This window comes from Canis lupus, chromosome 3 (assembly GCF_003254725.2).
Source record: "Canis lupus dingo isolate Sandy chromosome 3, ASM325472v2, whole genome shotgun sequence".
Taxonomy (NCBI): domain Eukaryota; kingdom Metazoa; phylum Chordata; class Mammalia; order Carnivora; family Canidae; genus Canis; species Canis lupus.
Genome location: NC_064245.1, coordinates 5387284 through 5407311, shown reverse-complemented (window position 1 = coordinate 5407311; position 20028 = coordinate 5387284). Strand labels below are relative to the sequence as shown.

The following is a 20028-nucleotide window of genomic DNA, read 5'->3' as shown; positions in this document are numbered from 1 at the left end:
TCTTTCCCCAGTTTCCTCTCCATACCTACTCTGAATTGATAAATTTACTCCTTGCATCTGACGTGATTGTATACAGAGAGAATCCAAAAGAAACAACAAAAATCTCTTCAGATAAAATAGGAGGATGTAGTAGTTGTGAGGTAGCAATATCAATATGCAAGCATCAGTGACATTTAATGTATATGCCAAATATAATTATAGAATATGCAAAAAAAGTACAGCAGCAAGGACAATGATTACAATCAATGTGGCAAGAAAAGTGCAAAGCAGCTTATATTAAGTATTTGGCTTAGGAGGATCGCACATGATAGTTGGTGCGGAACAATCACAGTTTATGTCTCTTGTCACAGGATCCAGAGTTTCACATTTAAAGCAGTGGTTATTAGTAATGGCATTAAAATAGAGTAGAATAGGTTAGGAAGGCCTTGTCTTTAACTCCTAACATCTTCCATGGTGTAAAAGCATGTGCAGCACACAGCAAACAGAATCCTCACTTTAACAGCAGTGAAATTTTGAGAGGAGACCTGGGATCATCCTTCTCACTTTCTGATGGCCAACATCTTCCAGTCCCCGGGATACTGGGGGAACCTAATCCTGTGGCCTCTTCCAGCCACTGGGATAAGTGCCAGTTATATGCTATGGTATCGTGAGAGATAGGTGAAGCAGCCGGTCAGTTGGATATTTGAGGGTAATTGTGAGAGTTAGTAGGTTAGGTGTTACTGAAATATGTGTAGGGACTCAAGATTCTCAAAGTTCCCGTCAAGGAAATTTTAAGAAGGAACAAAGTACTGATGGGCACTACAACATGGATGAACCTTAAGGCAGTATTATCAAAAGAAGCCAGGAACCACAGACCACATATTGTATGATACCATTTACATGAAAGGCTCAGAAAAGGCAAATCTATAAAGAATAAATTTGCAGTTTCCCAGGCCCGGGGGTAGGAAGAGAGAATGACTGCATTTGGGCATGTGGTTTGTTTTTGGAATGATGGAAACATTCCAAAATTAAATTGTGGTGATGATTGCACAACTCTATAAATTTACTAAAACTCCTTGAAACATTTAGAATAAGTGCATTTTATGGTATGCAAACAATACTTCAATAAAACTGTTTGAAAATAGTCTAAATATTCCTGCCATAATAGTTTTGTCTTTTATTGTGTGTGATAATTGTACAACTATTTGTTTATTTTACTACCTACCAACTGTATTTTATTTTGTAATAATTGCTTTCAGCAGCCACAAGCAACAAAAGGGGGGGGTGAGGGAGTAAGTCCATGTTTAATGAAAAGTTAATGAAGTTCCACTTCTCAGGAAAGCTGAAAATGAAATGTCCGTTGTAACTTAAAACTTGACAAATGTTTTTGTCAATATATACTATCCCTATGGTGGCCATGGTGATATCAGTGAATATAAGAACTGAAGGATGTATATGTGATGGAAACACATCTAACTCTACTTCGAAAAGTTATAGTTATTTTGGGAAGAATATATTCGAAGTGAGCATTTTACTGTGTTAATCTACAGATTGTTTATGCATATATACATATACACATCCTTCTGTAAAGCATGATTTTTCAGTTAGACTACTCTTCCAAACTTAATTTCATTTCATTTTGATTCCACATTTTCTTGCTCAGGAATGATAGGCGAAGCATTAAGGTATTAACGCATTGATGCCATTAGTGGTACAAGAATTTCACAATTATTGGGATCCTTGGGTGGCTCAGGATTTTAGCGCCTACCTTCAGCCCAGGGCGTGATCCTGGAGACCCAGGATCAAGTCCTAAATGGGCTCCCTGCATGTAGCCTGCTTCTCCCTCTGCCTGTGTCTCTGCCTCTCTCTCTCTCTCCCTCTCTCTCTCTCTCTCTGTGTGTCTCTCATAAATGAATAAATAAATAAAATCTTTAAAAAATTTTTCACAATTACATGATGCCACTTGTTCAACACTGTGAGATCCTGCAAACAGAAACTCAGTTCTTTTGAAGGTAGTTTGATTTTGTTCATCCAACTCATGGAATCTAAGTAAAGCTTTTGGAAGTTATTCTGTCTGAGGTGAGACATTTGATACCATCATAAATACTGATCTAAATTTAGTTAAAAGTTAAACATAGAAGATAAAATTATTTGTTTTATTCGATGATGATGCAATATAAAATTTTGCTGACTCAAAGTACAATGTGAATGCAATTTATTCTTAAAAGACCTGTAAAAGGATATGCTAGGAAGAAATTGTTTTTGTTATAACTTAATAATTTATAATTGAAACCATATAATTTGTAATACTCTACCAATTAAAATAAAATGTAAAATAGTCCATGTTTAAGTATAGTATATTACATATAATAAACCATATATAATTTATAAATAAATAAACAGAAAGAAAATACTTTATATCCATTTAGTTAGTAACTTTGTGGTGGCCATATGGTTTAAGCAATTAAACTACAAATTTTTTATGACAAAGCTGAAGTGAATAAAAAAATAAATATTTCAGTACAGCAGTATGCATTTCCTTTCTTTTCTGTCAGTAATCAGATTTTGTAAATGTTTGGGTATTTCAAGAAAGACGTGGAAAGAGTTGAAAAGAGAAAAATCCTACATTGTTGAGAATACAGTATTCTTTGAGACCAGTATCTTGGAAGGTTTCTGGACAACAGTAAGTAAATGAGAACATTTAGACAGATAAATGAATACTAAAGAAGCTATTTTCTGGAGAACAAAGAAAAAAATGCCATAGCAGAGATAAAATAGGTTTGCCAATAAAGATGTGCAGTGAAATTGCTAGCATATGTACAAAGAGAAAGAGCAGCTGGTAATGAAAGAAGAATGCTTACTTCAAGGACCATCTATGGAGAAACTATCCCAGCTATCACCTTTTCTGCCCTTGGATCCATGAATAGTACTTGTCAGCTTAGTACCTATATCCAGTCGTAAAACTGAGAACTCTTCTCTAAAGGAATTAAACCACCTTCCTGAGGGAAACTGGGAGTTCTAATGTAATGACCCTCCCTATTGGGTCCTCTTTTGTACTCTTGCACCTCCTGTGCAAGAAGTATCTACCTCAGATGACCTATGGAAAAGAAAATGCTGCATCTCCATAATCATAAAGAGAGGTAAAGGAAACTTACATCAATTATTAATATTATTTGAATTATTAATATTCATTAAACTAAGCTTTTATTCTTACATATGGTTGGAAAATACAGGTTTGCCAAATATCTGAGGAAAACCAAGCATAAAAGAGAAAGAGGACTAGGAAGAAAAAAGAAAAAAAAAAGGGAGGAAGGAAATAATGAAAGTAAATTAGAAGACAGTGCCTCAGAGCTAAAGGAAGGTCACAGTTTTTAGGTAAAGAGCCTATCAAGTTACATTCATACAATGGGGACCTCAGCAATACAAGGAACACACGACTGATATAAACAGCATAAATGAATCTCAGAACATTATGTTAGGTGAAAGAAGCCAGTCTTAAAAACAACAGTAGATTCCACTAACATATAATTCTGGAAAAAGCAAATATTTCCAGAGAACTGATCAATTGTCACCAGGGCGTGATGGTGAGAAAAAGGCCCTAATTGAAAAGGGGATGAGGAAAAGGATAAACCAGAACTGAGTGACATCAGAGGCTCTCCTGAAGGCAAGCATTCATTTACCAAAATAACAGATCTTTTCTAATAAGTTAGCAATGACCAATATTGTCTTTTGTGCTGGAATATTGTTACTCATTATTAGGGGCCACCTAAAGGCCTGTCTTTGGCCAAAATAACCTATGGGCTTGCCAGATAGAATTATAATGCTTTGATGCAATTTATCAAATGTGGCTTGGCATCAAGGGATGATGATGTTTTTCAAATACAGACCCTCAGGTAAATCTAAACCAAATAAATTTAATCCTGAGCCTACATACTACACATTTCTTATACAGACTGTAAATGTAAGCCTTCAAATATATGTGCTCCCTAGGACTTCCTCAAATTCTATATCTGTGAAAGTCCAGTTATAAAAGTGAAATGCCACGAAATGGCCCTGAGTGTTACTTCAGTGAAGACAAAATATGACCTAATAGGGTGATTATATTTCTGGTTGTCTGGATTATAGTGATATTTGCCTTCTAAAAAATATCTTAATGGTTGAGTGCAAATACTTAGGAAGCCAATTGATCTATTATAAGAAATTGGCACCAAGGGATATTGTACGGCATCCAAAGGAAATCCAATAGTCAATTTAACTATCATGTTTTAGTCAAATCATGTGCAAATTGTAGACAGATGTTTAACTCATACTGAGGGTTAACTAATGATGTAAAAAACAATATTAAGAACTGAGGTCCTATAAGTAACATACTTAAAAGCTCAAAAGAAGAAAAAGATAGCTAGGAAACTTTAAAAAAAAGAAGATTAAGACAGCAATTTGTGATCATGTTCAGTGGATCTTGGGTATAAATTACTTCATCTCATTGTAGGCATCTACTTGACCCAAAATTCTTGGGTGGAGTTAGCCCCTTCTAAAGATTATAAGCTTAAGGGTAGGAATATATGTGTGTATTTGATGGGGGTTGCTTATGAACCTGCAGCTGTAGTCTCTAATAAGGAAAGCTTTTTGGAATAGTGATATGAGTATTTTTTAATTGAGAAACATGAATCCAAAGATAATACCATAGGACACTCACTGATGTGCTGGCTGTTAACAGTACCTACTAAGGTCCTTAAACATTAAGATGCAAGAATGGCTTTTTCTGGTGTTATTTCCAACACGTGAAAAGAATTAGGTCTCCAGGTTTTAGATTATGCAAAGATTATCTAGGAGGATGTTGAAGAAAGGTTGCTTATAACTAATGACAATTGTACCGTGTAGTATGAGAGTCCTTTGGGGTACATAATAATGTCAGCTTGTAATAAGGCGAAGCCTAATATTAGGGGAGATATTTTGAGACATACTGAATATCTAGATATCAGTTTATAGGCAAAGTTTCCAAGGACACCTGAGAGAGTTGACCATTTCATTGCCATTAAAGCCAATGCACAAACTGCGTAATATCCACCCATATAATGGTATACTATTCAGCAATAGAAAAGAAATAAAATATCCATATACAGTATAACATAATTACATAACAGTAATTATGCAGAGTGACAAAATTCAGACCAAAGAGAGTACATATTGCAAAATTCCACTTTTATAAAATTCTAGAAAATGCAAACTAAATCTATAGTGACAGGTAGCAAACCAGAAGTTTCCTGGAGAAGGTGGGGATGGTGCATAGAGAGGTTAAGAGGGAGAGACTAGCGAAGGAGTTAAGAAAATTTTTGGAGAGAGTGAATATGTTTTTCATCATGTTAGTGTGATGATTTCATGAGTGTATACCTCTATGCAAGCGAATCAAACTGCATGCTTTAAATATGTACAGTTTATTGCATGTGGTTTATACCTTAACAAAGGTTTCTTTAAAAGACCTTTAAAAAGACACCCATCATCATACTATCATAGAGCTAAATATTATTTTCTAGATTGTAATTTTAAAAAACTTTTAGAAAGAATGATAATATATTTAGAAACTTTGAATCACAAGAAGTTTAGATTTAGCCTTTTTTAAACAAGAATGTTATTTCATATACTAAGCCATATACATCTTCTTAGAAGATGTAGAGTTATCTTTAAAATAAGATTATGGACTCATTTCAATTAGTTTAAAGTTTTATCTATTTATCTGAAATACTACATAAACTTCAAAAAATACAATTTACAAATCTGATCCTCATGAACTAAATTTTAAAGAATCTTTAAATCATTTTTGAAGGCTCTTCTTTTATCTTGAACCAAAGCCTTTTCTTCTTATCTTGTAACTATAGTAACAAAAGCTATTATTTAAATTTACTTGTTCACATTTCTTAAAGCAAAAGAATCACAGTTAATTAACTTTTTCTTACACATTTTTAACTGCTTATCTGAACTAGATATTCCTAGAGTGTTCCATAATGACAAAAAGATTGCTTTTTTCTGATCAATTTACCTTTTAAATTTCCTGAGTGAGGAGAAAAAAAGAGAAAAAGAAAAAAGTGGTGAGAGATGTTTTGGCTTTAGACAGGTATAATACAAACTGTGATTGCATGGATTTTACAGGTGTAATCGAAGGAGGAAAAGGCAAAGCGTCTGTGGGCACTGGGCATGGCCCACAAAGTCTGGGAAAAGGAGAGGGAATTATTGACAAGTCAAGAAAGGTAAGAGTTGGAGAAAGGCAAAGATAAAGGCAAGGGGAGTAGAATTTAGAAGGATCCTTAAAAGAAGCAGTCTCAAGTTTCTCTTCTTTCTGTATTTGTCTTTTGTATCAGTTTCCTAGGGGTTCTGTAACATTACCACAAACCACGCAGCTTAAAATAACAGAAATTTCTGTCAAACTTCTGGAAGCTAGAATTCAAAAATCAGGCTGTCAGCAGGAGCATGTAAGGAAGAACCCTTTCTTCCTTCTAATTTGCGGTGGTTGCCAATGATCCTGGGCGTTGCGAGGCTCTGTAGCTGCCTCGCTCCAGTTGCTGCCTCTGTCTTCCCATGGTCTCTTCCCTCTGTGACTCTTTTCTGTGTTTCTGTGTACAAACATCCCCCTCCTTTCATTATAAACACACTGGCCGTTGGGTTTAGGGCACAGTATGAACTCACCTTAACTTGATTACATCTGCAAAGACTATCCCCAAATGAGACCACATTCATAGATATTGGGGGTTAAGACGAGGATATCTTATCTAGGGGAACAATTTAACCCACCACACTTTTGCCAGAAGTCTTTGAGGAAAGTAGTTTTAGAGTTTTAATTGCCTCTAGAAGCTCCATCATACCAATGCAGACACATTTTCCATTGTCTTTCTATTTTAAGGCACCCCATAAATGAAAAATCTTGTCCAATCCTAAAATTTTCCCAAACTCCTGTGGCCATAGTGATGCCAAACTGTCCTTAGTTGGGTTGCATTTGGAGACATAAGCCAGTGAATTCACATAGTAGTAGGCATACCTGAGAGAAATGAGCTTCCACCCCCACTGGCTAGGCAGGCTGCGTGAGATGACCCAAAGAGAAATGTATAGTGGGTAAGAATGATTGTTATATAACTTTCTGTCTGTACAATCTAGTTTTTGAAAAAAAAAAAAAAAAGCCATAACAAGGTTCTGACAAAATCCTGAGCTAAACAAAGCAGCACAGAGGAGAGTCCTTATAAGGTTTTAAAAAGGTGACTTAGAGCAAATTTTTCCACAGGGTGCCTGACTGTAGAGACTTCCTGAACTCCACTCCTGGACCAGTTAAAAGTAAGCTTATCATGATAAGCCAGTCCTTTCCTATAGACGCCCTCTACGAGATAACATATAAGGCATATGAAAGAAAATACAGGCAATTAAAACCTTAAAGGCCAAAATTCACAAGAGGACACCAAAGTATGATCAAAATATACATCCTGAGGGGCACCTGGGTGGCTCAGTCAGTCAGTTAAGTGTCTGACTTTTGGTTTTGGCTCAGGGTCCTGGGATCATGCCCCTTGAGGGCAGTGTCTGTGCTCAGCAGTGAGTCCGCTTGGGGATTCTCTTTCCCTCTCCTTCTGCTCCTCCTCCTGCTCCTGCACACATGCTCTCCCTCTCTCAAATAAATAAATAAACCTTTAAACACACACACACACACACACCCTGAGAAACAAATAAAACTAACATAGAAAATCTCAGTGAAGCTATGAAAGCCCAAGTTCAAAGTCAACCTTAATCATATCATTGTTATCTAGTCAGGGGTCCTGGTCCACAGCTCTGAGTTTCAAACAAATCTTGTTAAAATTTCCAAACTGTTAAAGTTTAATCAGTCAAAGACTATCAAAAACCAGCTAGCAGTCATACAGGATCAGACTTATTATCTTTCAAGGAGGAACTGAAGAATATCACTCAACCAAAGGGAAGAGCGATCCCTGAAATGTTACTCAACTAAAAGAGGAGGGAAACAATTTTTGCAAAGTGAAGTTTCTGCTGAACCTTTTTTTTTTTTATTAGTATTTATTCATGAGAAACACAGAGAGAGGCAGAGACATAGGCAGAGGGAGAAGCAGGCTCCCTGTGGGGAGCCCAACCTCCCCAGGCTCATGACTTGAGCTGAAGGCAGATGCTCAACCACTGAGCCACCGAGGTGCCCCTCTGCTGAACATTTTTGAAGAAGGTCTAAAAGAAGGATGATCCATTTCGAATCCTGCACTTCCCAAAGTGGATTAGAAGAAGTGGAAATTAACTAGGAATTGGGTGCCATTGTGAATTAAGGGCAATTTAGCAATTGGATATCTACAGTCATAAATGAAAATACGTCTGGGCATCGTTGGTACGAAAGAAGTAGTCACTTAGTAAGGTGTCGCTAGAGCGTTTTATAACTTTTATAAGACTTTTTCTCTTTTGAGTCTGGGCTGGTTTTCTTCTCTCTTTCAATTCTGGATGGGTTTTGGCTTCTTCAAGTTATATTATTAACACCCCTTATTATTTTATTTCTAATTTTCTGAATCAATGTCTAAACAAAATACTGCAGTTTCAATGATTGTGAAACAGAATGAAAATGTTATGAATCTGATGATACAAGGTTATTTTATAGTTAATAGAGGTATACAGGTAGCAGAAGGAGGAGGAAAGACAGGGGTATCGATTTCTTCATTCAGAGACACAAGAAATGATGTTTGAATTCTACTATTCAGTTATAGAGTTACTGAGAACTGACATAAAGATAATGATATAAATGGTAAAAGGAGATTAGAAAATATATTTCACTTAGTGTAAGCCACTGTCTTTGATATCTGGAAGAACTATTAAAAGTTTGATTAACTGAGAAATAAAGACAGACTATGGAGATAACAACCAAAAACCAACAGAAGAAATGCTTAGAAATACAAATGTTTGCCTCTGGAGCCTGAAACTGCTGGCAAGTGTATGAGGTAGGAGACAGTCGTCTTCACTGCTATTCTTGGTATTGCCCTTGTTGCTTTGTGTTTTTCTAAGCTAATGTATGTAGAATTTTGATGATTTTTTTAAAGTTTTTATTTATTTGACAGAGAGAGAGAGCACCAGCAGGGTGAGGGGCAGAGGGAGAAGGAGAAGCAGGCCTCCCCTGACCAGGGAACCAAACGCAGGATGCGATCCCAGGACCCTGAGATCATGACCTGAGGTGAAGGCAGATGCTTAGCCATGCAGGCGCCCCAATGTTTTTTTTTTAAGTGTTGAGAGAATTATGTAAAATGTTTGACATTTTACTGGAGCATCTAAATGGAGATTTACATCAATGAAAAAAAAAACATGATTGTTTTGGATTCAAAGCATCAGTATCACAAAGATATCCATTCTCCCTCTGTACACATATGTGTATATAGATAGAAGTCTCCTCAAAAATAACAGATTTTTTTGTTTGTAAATGCAAATGTGCAACTTATAAAAACTTGGCTCTGTGAAGAAAAATAGATATGTGAAAATTATCAGAGAAAACCATGTAGAGAGGTTTTCCTGGGTAATTTTCCAAAATTAATATTAAACAAACATTTATTAAAATGACTTAGTGTGGTCACAGGGATAAACAGACAAAAAGATCAGGAGATCATAACAGAAAACCAAGAGGAATAAAAACACTAGTAGATACATTTTTTTTTTCAACTTGCTGTTGATATCACTGCAGAAAAAATGTATTGTTTATTCAATGATGTTGTGGTAACTTTCTAAATTTTATGAAATAAATGAGATTGAATCATTCTCTTACCTATTAGAACAAAAAAATGTTCAATTGATCAAATGGATCAATATTCTAAATTTAAAAGAATGAAAACATAAAAGTACTACAGAAATATAATGGATTTGTGCATGCACATGCACACACATGATCTTGGAGAGTAAGGGACTTCCAAATCTGAAATAAAATTCCAGACTAACTATTTTCTTTATAAATTTTTTTACAAGTTCTATATAAAATTCACTCTGAACAAAGTATAATAAAATCCAGGAAAAAATGGCAACATTTATGGTAGTAATGATTTCCATAAATTATTCATATAAATCATAAAAATAAGCAACCTAATAAGAGAAAGGGAAACAATTGATTTAAAAAAAACATTCAAAGGATATGAAAGGTATGTAGACAAACTGTCTTGGAAATATTTTTATTTATCTTTACTACAGAAATTTAAAAATTGATTCACTTGAAATTTTGTAAATATAAATATTATACTATTAAATTGAATGTTATGAAATAACTAATTCAACCATTGAAAATGTATTAAGTGTGAAATTTTATAGTTTTCAAGCTAAGTATCATTAATTTTAGAATAGCCTGGAAGCAGATACTCTCACACTAAATTGGAATAAACAGTTTGAAAAAGCTTTGGCAATATCTATTAAAGTTGAAATTAAGTTCTGTGGGTAGATCACTCATTTTCATATCCACTGATATTAGTTACAGCATTGGTTTTATAAGCAAGTAAAAACTAACTTTGGGAACAATTTAATAAATATGTCTAATAGAAATATTATCTGTTTAAAAGAATAAGATACATTTCTACCCATTGATATATCAAATCTGCAATTCGTTCATGTAGAATGATACAGAAACCTTTTGTGGTGGATGATTTCTGTCTTTGGGACACTTATTTTCTCTTCTAAATTAATTTGGACTATTTAATTTTTATATATCACTTTTATATCTTTAATGCTGAAAATGTTTAAAGTGATATTAAAATAGAATTGTTTGCAATGCCTAAAACATCCATATTATCCCTTCAATTTGAAACTTTGCCAGGCCTGCATCCTCCAGTTTTGCTATTCTTAACCTCCAGAGAATTTGTATTCCCTAACTCATCTTTAAGCCTCAACTTCCATGTTACTTATTCTAGGAACTTGCTTCCATGAACTGTAAGACTTGCTTACGATGCCCCAAATCAAAGCACTCTATGCTCATTGACTTTGTTTCATAATTGTCTAGCTTTTGCTGTCCCTCAACATTACCAAGAGCTCCTGGAAGAAAACCACATTGCTGTATTCAGAATTGTAACACCTTCAGCTAAAATAGATCTTAAGATATCATTTATACTTAATAAAATATGTAGTGGTGTTCAAGGAACTCTGAACATAGATGAAATCTAGGAAGTATAATGGGGGAGAAGAAAAACAAGAAGAGACAGAAGAAATAAAACATTTTACTTGTCTAATTAATAATTTTATCTGTGATTTGACTTTGTCCTTGGTTGTCAAAGTAGGACATCAGCAGCTTTCACATTCATAGATAATAATGATGTCATAGATAATAATGACGTCAGTGTGAGAGGGTTCAAGGATATGCTCAATGTGGTATCCCATGAAGTGAGGCCAAATAACATAACAATTCTTTCTGACAATTTTTGTCTAAGGACATTGTGGCAGTTCTGTATGGAAAGCAGAGAGCCTGGTTTGGTAAAAATCTAGGTTATTTTTAGAAGCAATCCAGACTGTGCTGGAAAGAAATCCATGGGGTAAAGGAGTGGGAAGTAGCCTTTAGTGTGTAACTTTAATGTCTTCAACTATAATTTATGTCATTTCAGCAGGGCCATTACTCCATAATAAAAAATTCTTCCTTTTTGTTTTACAGGAAGATTGAAATTGAAATTAATACCTAAATGTAGAAGCATGATGAACTGCCTGTCGGTGAGCTCTGCTTGTACTTTTATAAAGTTCAATATCTAGTTCTTCTTGGGTACTGTGACTCATTTTCATTGAAATCATTTGTGGCATTATAGAAAGAAAAGAGATAGTATACTCTTAGTAGTATATGAAATTTCTTCTAGGTTCACATAATATCTGGTGCAACTTTACAGCCTAAGACAATTTCACATTCACATTCATATCATTTATTACCCAATAATAAGGCTAAATGAAAAAAAATGGCTATAACAAGCAAGCCAAAGAACAGTTTTAAGGCTAGAAGTTTATTACTAAGCTTGGACACGAGTACTTTGATGCTGCAAACCCATATTCTGTTTAGAGTTATTGAAGTCAATATTAACTCTCTCATCACCATTTTCGTTCCTCAGATACTATAATTGTTCTCCATAGACTTAAAAATGAAAATATTGTTATATTTCAATTTAGCTGGCTATGCTAAACAAGCTTTCCTTCTGCAAAATTTACTTTACAAATGTTGTGTATCAATCTTTTGATCGAATGAATTGGCTTCACAGGCTTTAGATATGCGTTCTCACTATAGGGCTATAACTCCAGGACTTTTTCTGTATTAACATCTACCTTGCCTCTGGAGGAAAACTAAGATGTTTTAAGACTAAGAAGGAAAGCAGAGGAAACAATTTAGTTTTCAATTTTTTCATTAAAAAAATTAGTGGGCAACTCCAGCCACGCCTATCTCATGAAGGTTCTGTGAAAATGAGACAAAGTATGTGTAAATATAGTATAAACTGTACATACCTATAAATATTAGAATGTATATAAACTTTAAAATAGTGAAGAACTGCTATTATCATTTACGGTAATGGTTGTAGAAAGTCACCACTCTGCTCCGTCCTGTTTCTCTTTCTATTCATCCTCATCACAATGTTCTTATCTTTCTTCTGAACTAAAGAAAGATCCCAACAAAGTACCCACTTAGCCTATCCTATTATTACTTCCTAATCTCTCATTAATCCTTTGGCCACTTGTGAACTTTTATTGGCATATGGGTTTCAAGCTTTGACTTTACATTTACTACTCTACCAGATCCCAGACTAAGTTTCCCCAAACCAAACTAGTATCAGCCTTTCCCAAAAGGATCACAAAATGAAGGCACAATATAGATGTCAACATCAAATTGCAACTGAATGTGCCTTCTGTGATATGCCACGGACACACAACACTGCTTGTAACATCTCCAACACAGTTCCAAGCCTCCTCTAGAGAACTGATACCAATTATCCTCAGCTTCCCACTGGGGTGGCTCATATATCGCTCATCCAGAATTCAAGAGCAGGGAGAGGAAGGAAGGAAGGAAGGAAGGAAGGAAGGAAGGAAGGAAGGAAGGACTGACTCAGTTGCCCCACAACTCATTCCAATATTTTTTAAGTTATTTATTTATTATTTATTTATTTATTTATTTATTTATTTATTTATTTATTTATGAAAGAGAACACATGTGAGGGGGCAGGGCAGAGGGAGAGAGAGAAACAGGCTCCCTTTTGAGCAGGGAGCCCAACCTGGGCCTCTGTCCCAGGGCCCTGGGGTCATGACCTGAGTCAAAGGCAGACATTTAACCAACTGAGCCACCTAGGCGTCCCTGCAGTATTTCTTAAAGAGTGATGATTGACCACCTGCATCAGAATCCTCCCAGGTATTGATTTCTTAGCCCGTACTATGTAGCTATGGAAACTGAAACTTGAAAGATGAACACTAAGTTAAATAGTAGTTAAACTCCTTTAAGGAACATAAGTAGGTACCCATTACAGATTAAAAAACTCCCAGCCCCACTGCAGAGATTTCTTGCTACAGAATGAGTGCAATGATGACAGTAATGATAAAATAATGATGTTGTTGATGGTAGTGATGAAAATTCTTCTCAGTTAATACATTTTATTGTTGGTGACAAGACCACAGTTAATATTTTTTGCATGATTATGTTGGTGAAACTACATATATATATACACACACACACATATATATGTCTAGATTTGAAACGAACATTGCTAATGACTCTGCTGTCCAAATTATGCAAGATCTATTATTTCCCAGGTTGACCAGCAATGCAGATGTTCATACCTTATAGCTAGAACTTTACTCCCACCAACAGAGTTATGGCATTGCCCTTTTATCTAATTGGGACCATAGTTAGGGGTATAGCAATCCAACATTAGCATGCTTCCCAAAGCGAGGACTTGTTCAGGATCATACACCACATTCTGCACTGTTTCTACGGTGGTTCTTCTGAAATGAGGTGAAGTTGATGTCTGTCTTGTAACTGCCTCATCAAGAGAAATAGAAAAACATCTTCACAAGAAAATAAGAGTCTACAAAGTGTAAAAATGAGAAAGAAAACTATTTCTCATTGTCTGGCCACACTGCATGTCAAACAAAGAAGGAACAGTACTTGTAGATATTTGTCTCTGAAGCAATATACATGGTTGACAATAACATAATATTTAGTTTCTTAGCCTAGAACATGTACATTTCAATTATTAGATTTTTCAGAGTTCTCCCCAGTGACCAGTAGCTAGGCATTTTATTTCTATTTTGTGAAAACACAAAGTAGAGGCATCTAGCTTTCCCAAAGATGGAAACAATAATTATTTCTACCACTCCAATTTACCCATATGTCTTATTGTCTTTTTGAATACATATGTTTACCTATTGTTATTCTTATATGATTTAGCTCTAATATTCAGTTACGGGTAAAATACATAGAGAGCAAAGATAAATTAGCAGGCTAAATATAATAATAAAAATAGAGTGAAATTTAGGATTTAACTAATTATCAAAGGTTATATTGTGGCAGGGACAAAGTACAATTCCTTCTTTATTCCAGGAGCTCTGAAATATAACAATCACATTCAGGTCTGATATTACAAAGGACTGTCCCAAGTGTGAAATTAGTATGTGATGTGAAAAGTGGTTACCCCAGGAAGAATGGGGATTAGGAAAACATGACCTGGGAAATCTTATCCACTGAAATGCTCCTTTAAGATATTAACTTCTTAATTCAAACTCAAGGCAAATTAGATGAGTCTTTACTAATCTTACGCATCTCAGTGTTTGCCTGAAACAAGAAATGCTTTAGCTAAAATAAAAGCCTGTATTATAATAATTCATAATATTCCTATTTTTATTTGCAAATCATATGCCTCTATTGCTTTTCAGTCTTATTAATCCTTTTGCCTTAAATATATCCTTGGTAGTTAATTATAAATTATCAGTGTTCCCTAATAGAATGTGGAAGACTCATGGGATGAATTCTAAAATAAATCTAAAAGAAAATTATCTAATTATTTGATAGTAAGATAATGCCATTGAGAATCATAGGCAATGAGACTTTATTTTTTTTAAAGATTTTATTTATTTATCTATGAGGGACACAGAGACAGGAGAGCCTGATGCAGAACTCAATCCCAGGACCTTGGGATCATGACCTAAGCCAAAGGCAGACAGTCAACCACTGAGCCACCCAGGTGCCTGGCAATGAGACTTTAAACTAACTATAATTATATATATGTCTACATAGACTTTTACATCTATATCTATCTATCCACCCATTCACAAAGAGGAAATGTTATCTGTTCTCACTATCCTATATTACTTGATACTTTTATTTTTCTTACACTATGAGAACAGGTATTGAGGTCATTTCTGTCTTCAATAAGATGAAAATCTCTCAAATGACACCACAAAACTGTCCATTTCCTTTCACTGACTTTAAATAAGTGCACTGTTTCCAGCTGGGCCCATGTACTTTGAAAGACTGGGTAAAACTGAAAGTAGCCGAAGGAGGAGGGACCATTGCCCAGACTCTATTTTATTAGTGCACACGTTACTAATTATGTATTGTATACACATATAGACCAACACAGTAATGTAAAAAGTAGCATAATTATATCTCATTATACAAGAGAACATATTCCATATGATAGCATATATAATGAATTCACCATGCTCTTCATTAAGTAATTTTAACAGGACTTTTGCACCTAGCAACTGCAAATTCAAATGTTCATAGAAAGAGATAATGAATAAGTATTTCAAAACAGTGTACAAACAGAAGATCCCAAAATATTGCTTATTTGTTATAGAGCTCATTTCTCCATTCTTCTCATGTTATAGGTGCATAATACAGTTTCTTGTAAGGAATTCAAGATAAGTGAGTATTAAATAATAATTTTATATCTACGGTCATTTTCTTGTAATTGTTGAGTCATCTGCAATAGAATATGGACATTAATCATAAAGATATAGTGATTAAATACCAAAATCACACAAAAAAGTGAAATTAGGTCAATGGCACAGAGCTACATAATACAGAGAATATTTAATGCATAGTTTTGGTGGCTATAGAAGGAAACAATCTGTCTACCTGGTATTTAGCAATAACTCCCTACGATTTTCTCTCTCTCCTATCAAAAATTATAATATTAATACATTAGCATAATCTGCTATCATTTATACCCAAAGATCCTGTCTTCTTGGCATATCAATCTTTTCTCCTTTATTTAAGGGAGGTATAAATTCAGCCTGGTCATTAGGAAGCAAAAGTCATTTGTTTTAATAATGCTGTAGTGAGAGGAGGGCCCATATAGGTTTGAACAACCCAGGAATAAGGACTCCATTCCATTAACTTCCCCAGAAGTCTATTCTTCTAGATGACATCATCATTTAAACCAAAACTTTAATGCCTTGCAGAGATTTCAATAATAAACTCTGGCTCACTTGATGCATTTTCTTTGCCTATGGTGCATTTTATTAGCATTCTATACCACCTTGGCAAATTGTAGGTCATTGGTGATTGCTCTCCTCCCTATTATACCACAGCATTATAATCACGCTCAGGATGGTTGGGTGACCATGTGGATTATCTTGGTCTAGGGAAGCATACCATGCAGTTGAACTGGCCCACCACTGAAAGAAAAACCAAGACAATAAATGCTAGAAAGCATCTCAACAGCAAAGCATCATAAATACAGTGCCCGTGAAGAGATCCAAATAGGAGATCAAACTAAGTAGATAAAAGCAGACATTGGCCTATGCTTTTTAATCAGATGCCAGGAGCAAAACCTTGGCAGAAGTGATAAATCTGTGGCCATTTAATGGCATACAGGGATCTCTGCATTTGATCAGGTCAATGTTTATATTAACTGTGGTGGAAATCATTGAGCCTTCACCTCTAACCTTGAAAAATGAATCAGCAGGTTAGAAAGTGTATTTAATTCATTAGATGGCATGTTTTCACCCAAAAAGAGTTGGCAAATTGCAGGAGGAAAAAAAAATCAGTATCTAATTGCTTCAGGTTTTAGATAGAGATACTTAAATTCTATTTATATTTGGTAATATCTTAGATAAAATGAGCCAAAAAATTCATGTAACTAATTAAAAGTGCATTTTTTTATAAAAGGTTTTATTTAAATTCAATTTCATTGACATGTAGAGTATTATTAGTTTCAGGGGTAGAATTTAGTGATTCATCATTTGCAATAACACCCAGTGCTCATTACATCAGGTGCCCTCCTTCATGCCCATCACCCAGTCACCCCGTCCCCCCATCCATCTCCCTCCCAGCGACCCTTAGTCTGTAAAACTACACATTTAAACCTGTATAAAGATGCATTCCAGGAAGGGCACTCAATGATGAGTTCAAGTCACACAGCAAGAGGGGTATTACAGAACAGTTCCCCAAATAAAAGATGCAAGTTAGAAACCCTTCCTACCCACTTGGCATTTACTTCAGGAAAAAGAAAAATACAAAATCTCTGTCAAGCTGAAGGGGATATACAAGAGACCTGCCCCCAACATAAGATGTGAAAACTATTTTCCTCCAGAGTCATTTTTTGGTGATTGTACTTGTGATCTATTAACATAACTTGCTTCTCCTCTGCTGTGAATTGCCTCTAACCTGCAGTGGAAAGATCAAAACTATAGTTTGAATTAAATTCTGTTGGGAGGGATCCCTGGGTGGCTCAGTGGTTAAGTGCCTGCCTTTGGCCCAGGGCGCGATCCTGGAGCCCTGGGATCGAGTCCCACGTCAGGCTCCCGGCATGGAGCCTGCTTCTCCCTCCTCTTGTGTCTCTGCCTCTCTCTCTCTCTCTCTCTGTCTATCATAAATAAATGAATAAATAAATCTTTAAAATAAATAAATAAATAAATAAATAAATAAATTCTGTCAGGATCATATAATTCAATAGAATGTCAAGCAATATCAATGACTTATTAAAAAATAAATGTGTTTCACTTGAGGAAAGACAAGATGAAAGATTAGTCAAGGAGAAAGAAAAAAATTGTGCAACACTTTATAATCTCTGTAGAGAGAATTATGAAGGTCTTGTCTGTAAAGTATGGAGTAGGAGTCTACAAAGTACATAAAATGTAGTTTTATTGTTTTTATTGGCAAAAGTATAATCTTGACCTTTGATAAATCGTCCAGGGAATAAGCCCTACAAATTTGAGCAATATGTGAAAATCTCGCTATAACCTGCATACTTTAGCACTAGGAAGAAAACAGGTCCAGTTAGAGAATTTTACCTAAATTCATATTTCTGAATTTCAGCCAGCAACATAGGCAATCTACCACTCATCTTAACTATTTGAAAAATAGGAAACAGAGATGCAAAACTTTGTGGGTTTTTTTCTTCTTTTTTTCCTGTTTGCCATCGAACTACTCTGTATGTATGGGTGAATATAATTGAAGAAATTTTTGACATTAACTATTCAACTAAACTGTCAGCTCTGCTTGAACATGAAAGAATATATTGAATGATTAGAAGGCTGGCAAGTGCTGTTTGCCAATTTGCAATGATAATTGAACCCAGTAAACTGTAGCTGTATTGTTAGTAATACAAGTGTCTGGAAATGTAAGTTTAATAGAACCTCTCTTTGCCATCCTCCTTGTAAGCAATTCCCCATTTAATTTAACCAGAACTTGTCATTCTCTTGCTAGTATGTGCTAACCGATACACAGGATGCTGAATGCTTACGGACAAAAAGCTCCTCGATGGCAACCCAGAAAAAGGTTGTGTGCTGAAGTTTTAGTGCCTTTTGTATACTGCCGGGTTATGTACTTTTCTTTGAAAGCCATTTAATAATTTTAACAAACAATCAAACCCAATTATAAAAAAAAGTTGTTCTTATAGTTATGTTCACAAATTTATTTCAAATGCATATCCAACCTAAACTAGAAGGTGAGCTGTTTTAATTATTTTATATTTTAGAATATTGATCAAAGTATCCAGTACATCCTCAAAGCTCAATGCACATGCTCTAAATAAATAAATGGTACTTAACTTCTTTTCTGTTGTTCCTCTCAGCCCCTTTTCTGTGGATAACCATCCCACTTGTGTTTTCCCGCCTTAATCATAACATATTCATTCACACTATTTCCAATCAACTTACTCTTGTTCCTTGACTATGACAAGAATACTTCCTTCACAAGAACTTTTTCAAAAACTTTGTTAGCTCTCCTACTCACCATCTAGACCTTAGGTCATCAACATATTCTTATGAACTCTGAGTTCTATTTTGCTTTCTACTTTCATCTGCCCTTTAGAATATCTCTTATAATGATAAATTTACTAGTAAAACTATAATGATATATTTATTAGTAAAACTATTTTAAAATATCCCCTACTAGATATTGAGTATATATATATACTCAACATTTTGATTCATTGCCGTATCTCTACTGACAATATATGCTCCAAAATATAATTGTTGAGTGAAGCAGATGACTATGAGCCTGATACAACAAATGTCTAGATTCTTAGGAAACTTTTCAGTGTATGTTAGATTGCTCACAAAGATGACCGTCAACAAAGTGCACACCTCATTCAAAGTCTTCCCTATGGCGTTGCTTTCTTGGTTCCATTCATTTCCCTTTGAAGTCCATTCTCTTTTGTTGAGATCTACTTGTGAATAAGTTCCTCTCTTGAAGGAGGCAATGTCAGGTAGAGCAGTGTTTCCAAATCTAGCCGTGCATCAGAAGCATCTGACGCTGATTCTAGCTTTGCTATTACAGAATTTCCTGAAATGGGTCCAAGTAGTATGGGTGTATGTGTGTGCGTGTGAGATATGTGATATATTTAAAGTATATATGATATATTTAAAGTATATATAAACCATATATAGTACGTGTGTGTGTGTATATATGGTAATTTTGTGGTAATTTTGATGCCATTGCTATAGTACTCTGAATCAGAATTTTAATATTAGCTCCCCTGTTATGTCCTTATGAACTCTGAAACCATAATTCTCTATCCTTAGTTTCCTTAACTCTAAAATGTAGAAATTACACAGCATTGCCTATAACCTTCAAAGAAATATATATCTAAAATT

General features: G+C 34.9%; 1 long non-coding RNA gene across 3 annotated transcripts in view; it reads left to right on the top strand.

Annotated features, from left to right (window-relative positions):
* The window catches only part of LOC112653945 (uncharacterized), a 96488-nt gene that overhangs the window by 12422 nt on the left and 64038 nt on the right, over positions 1–20028 (top strand). For 2 of the 3 annotated variants that reach the window (XR_003132648.3, XR_007409678.1), the window contains exons 2-3: positions 11612–11667; positions 15814–15850. This is a non-coding gene — a long non-coding RNA (uncharacterized LOC112653945). The remainder of the gene's footprint in view (positions 1–11611; positions 11668–15813; positions 15851–20028) is intronic. The other variant, XR_007409677.1, reaches the window with a different exon arrangement.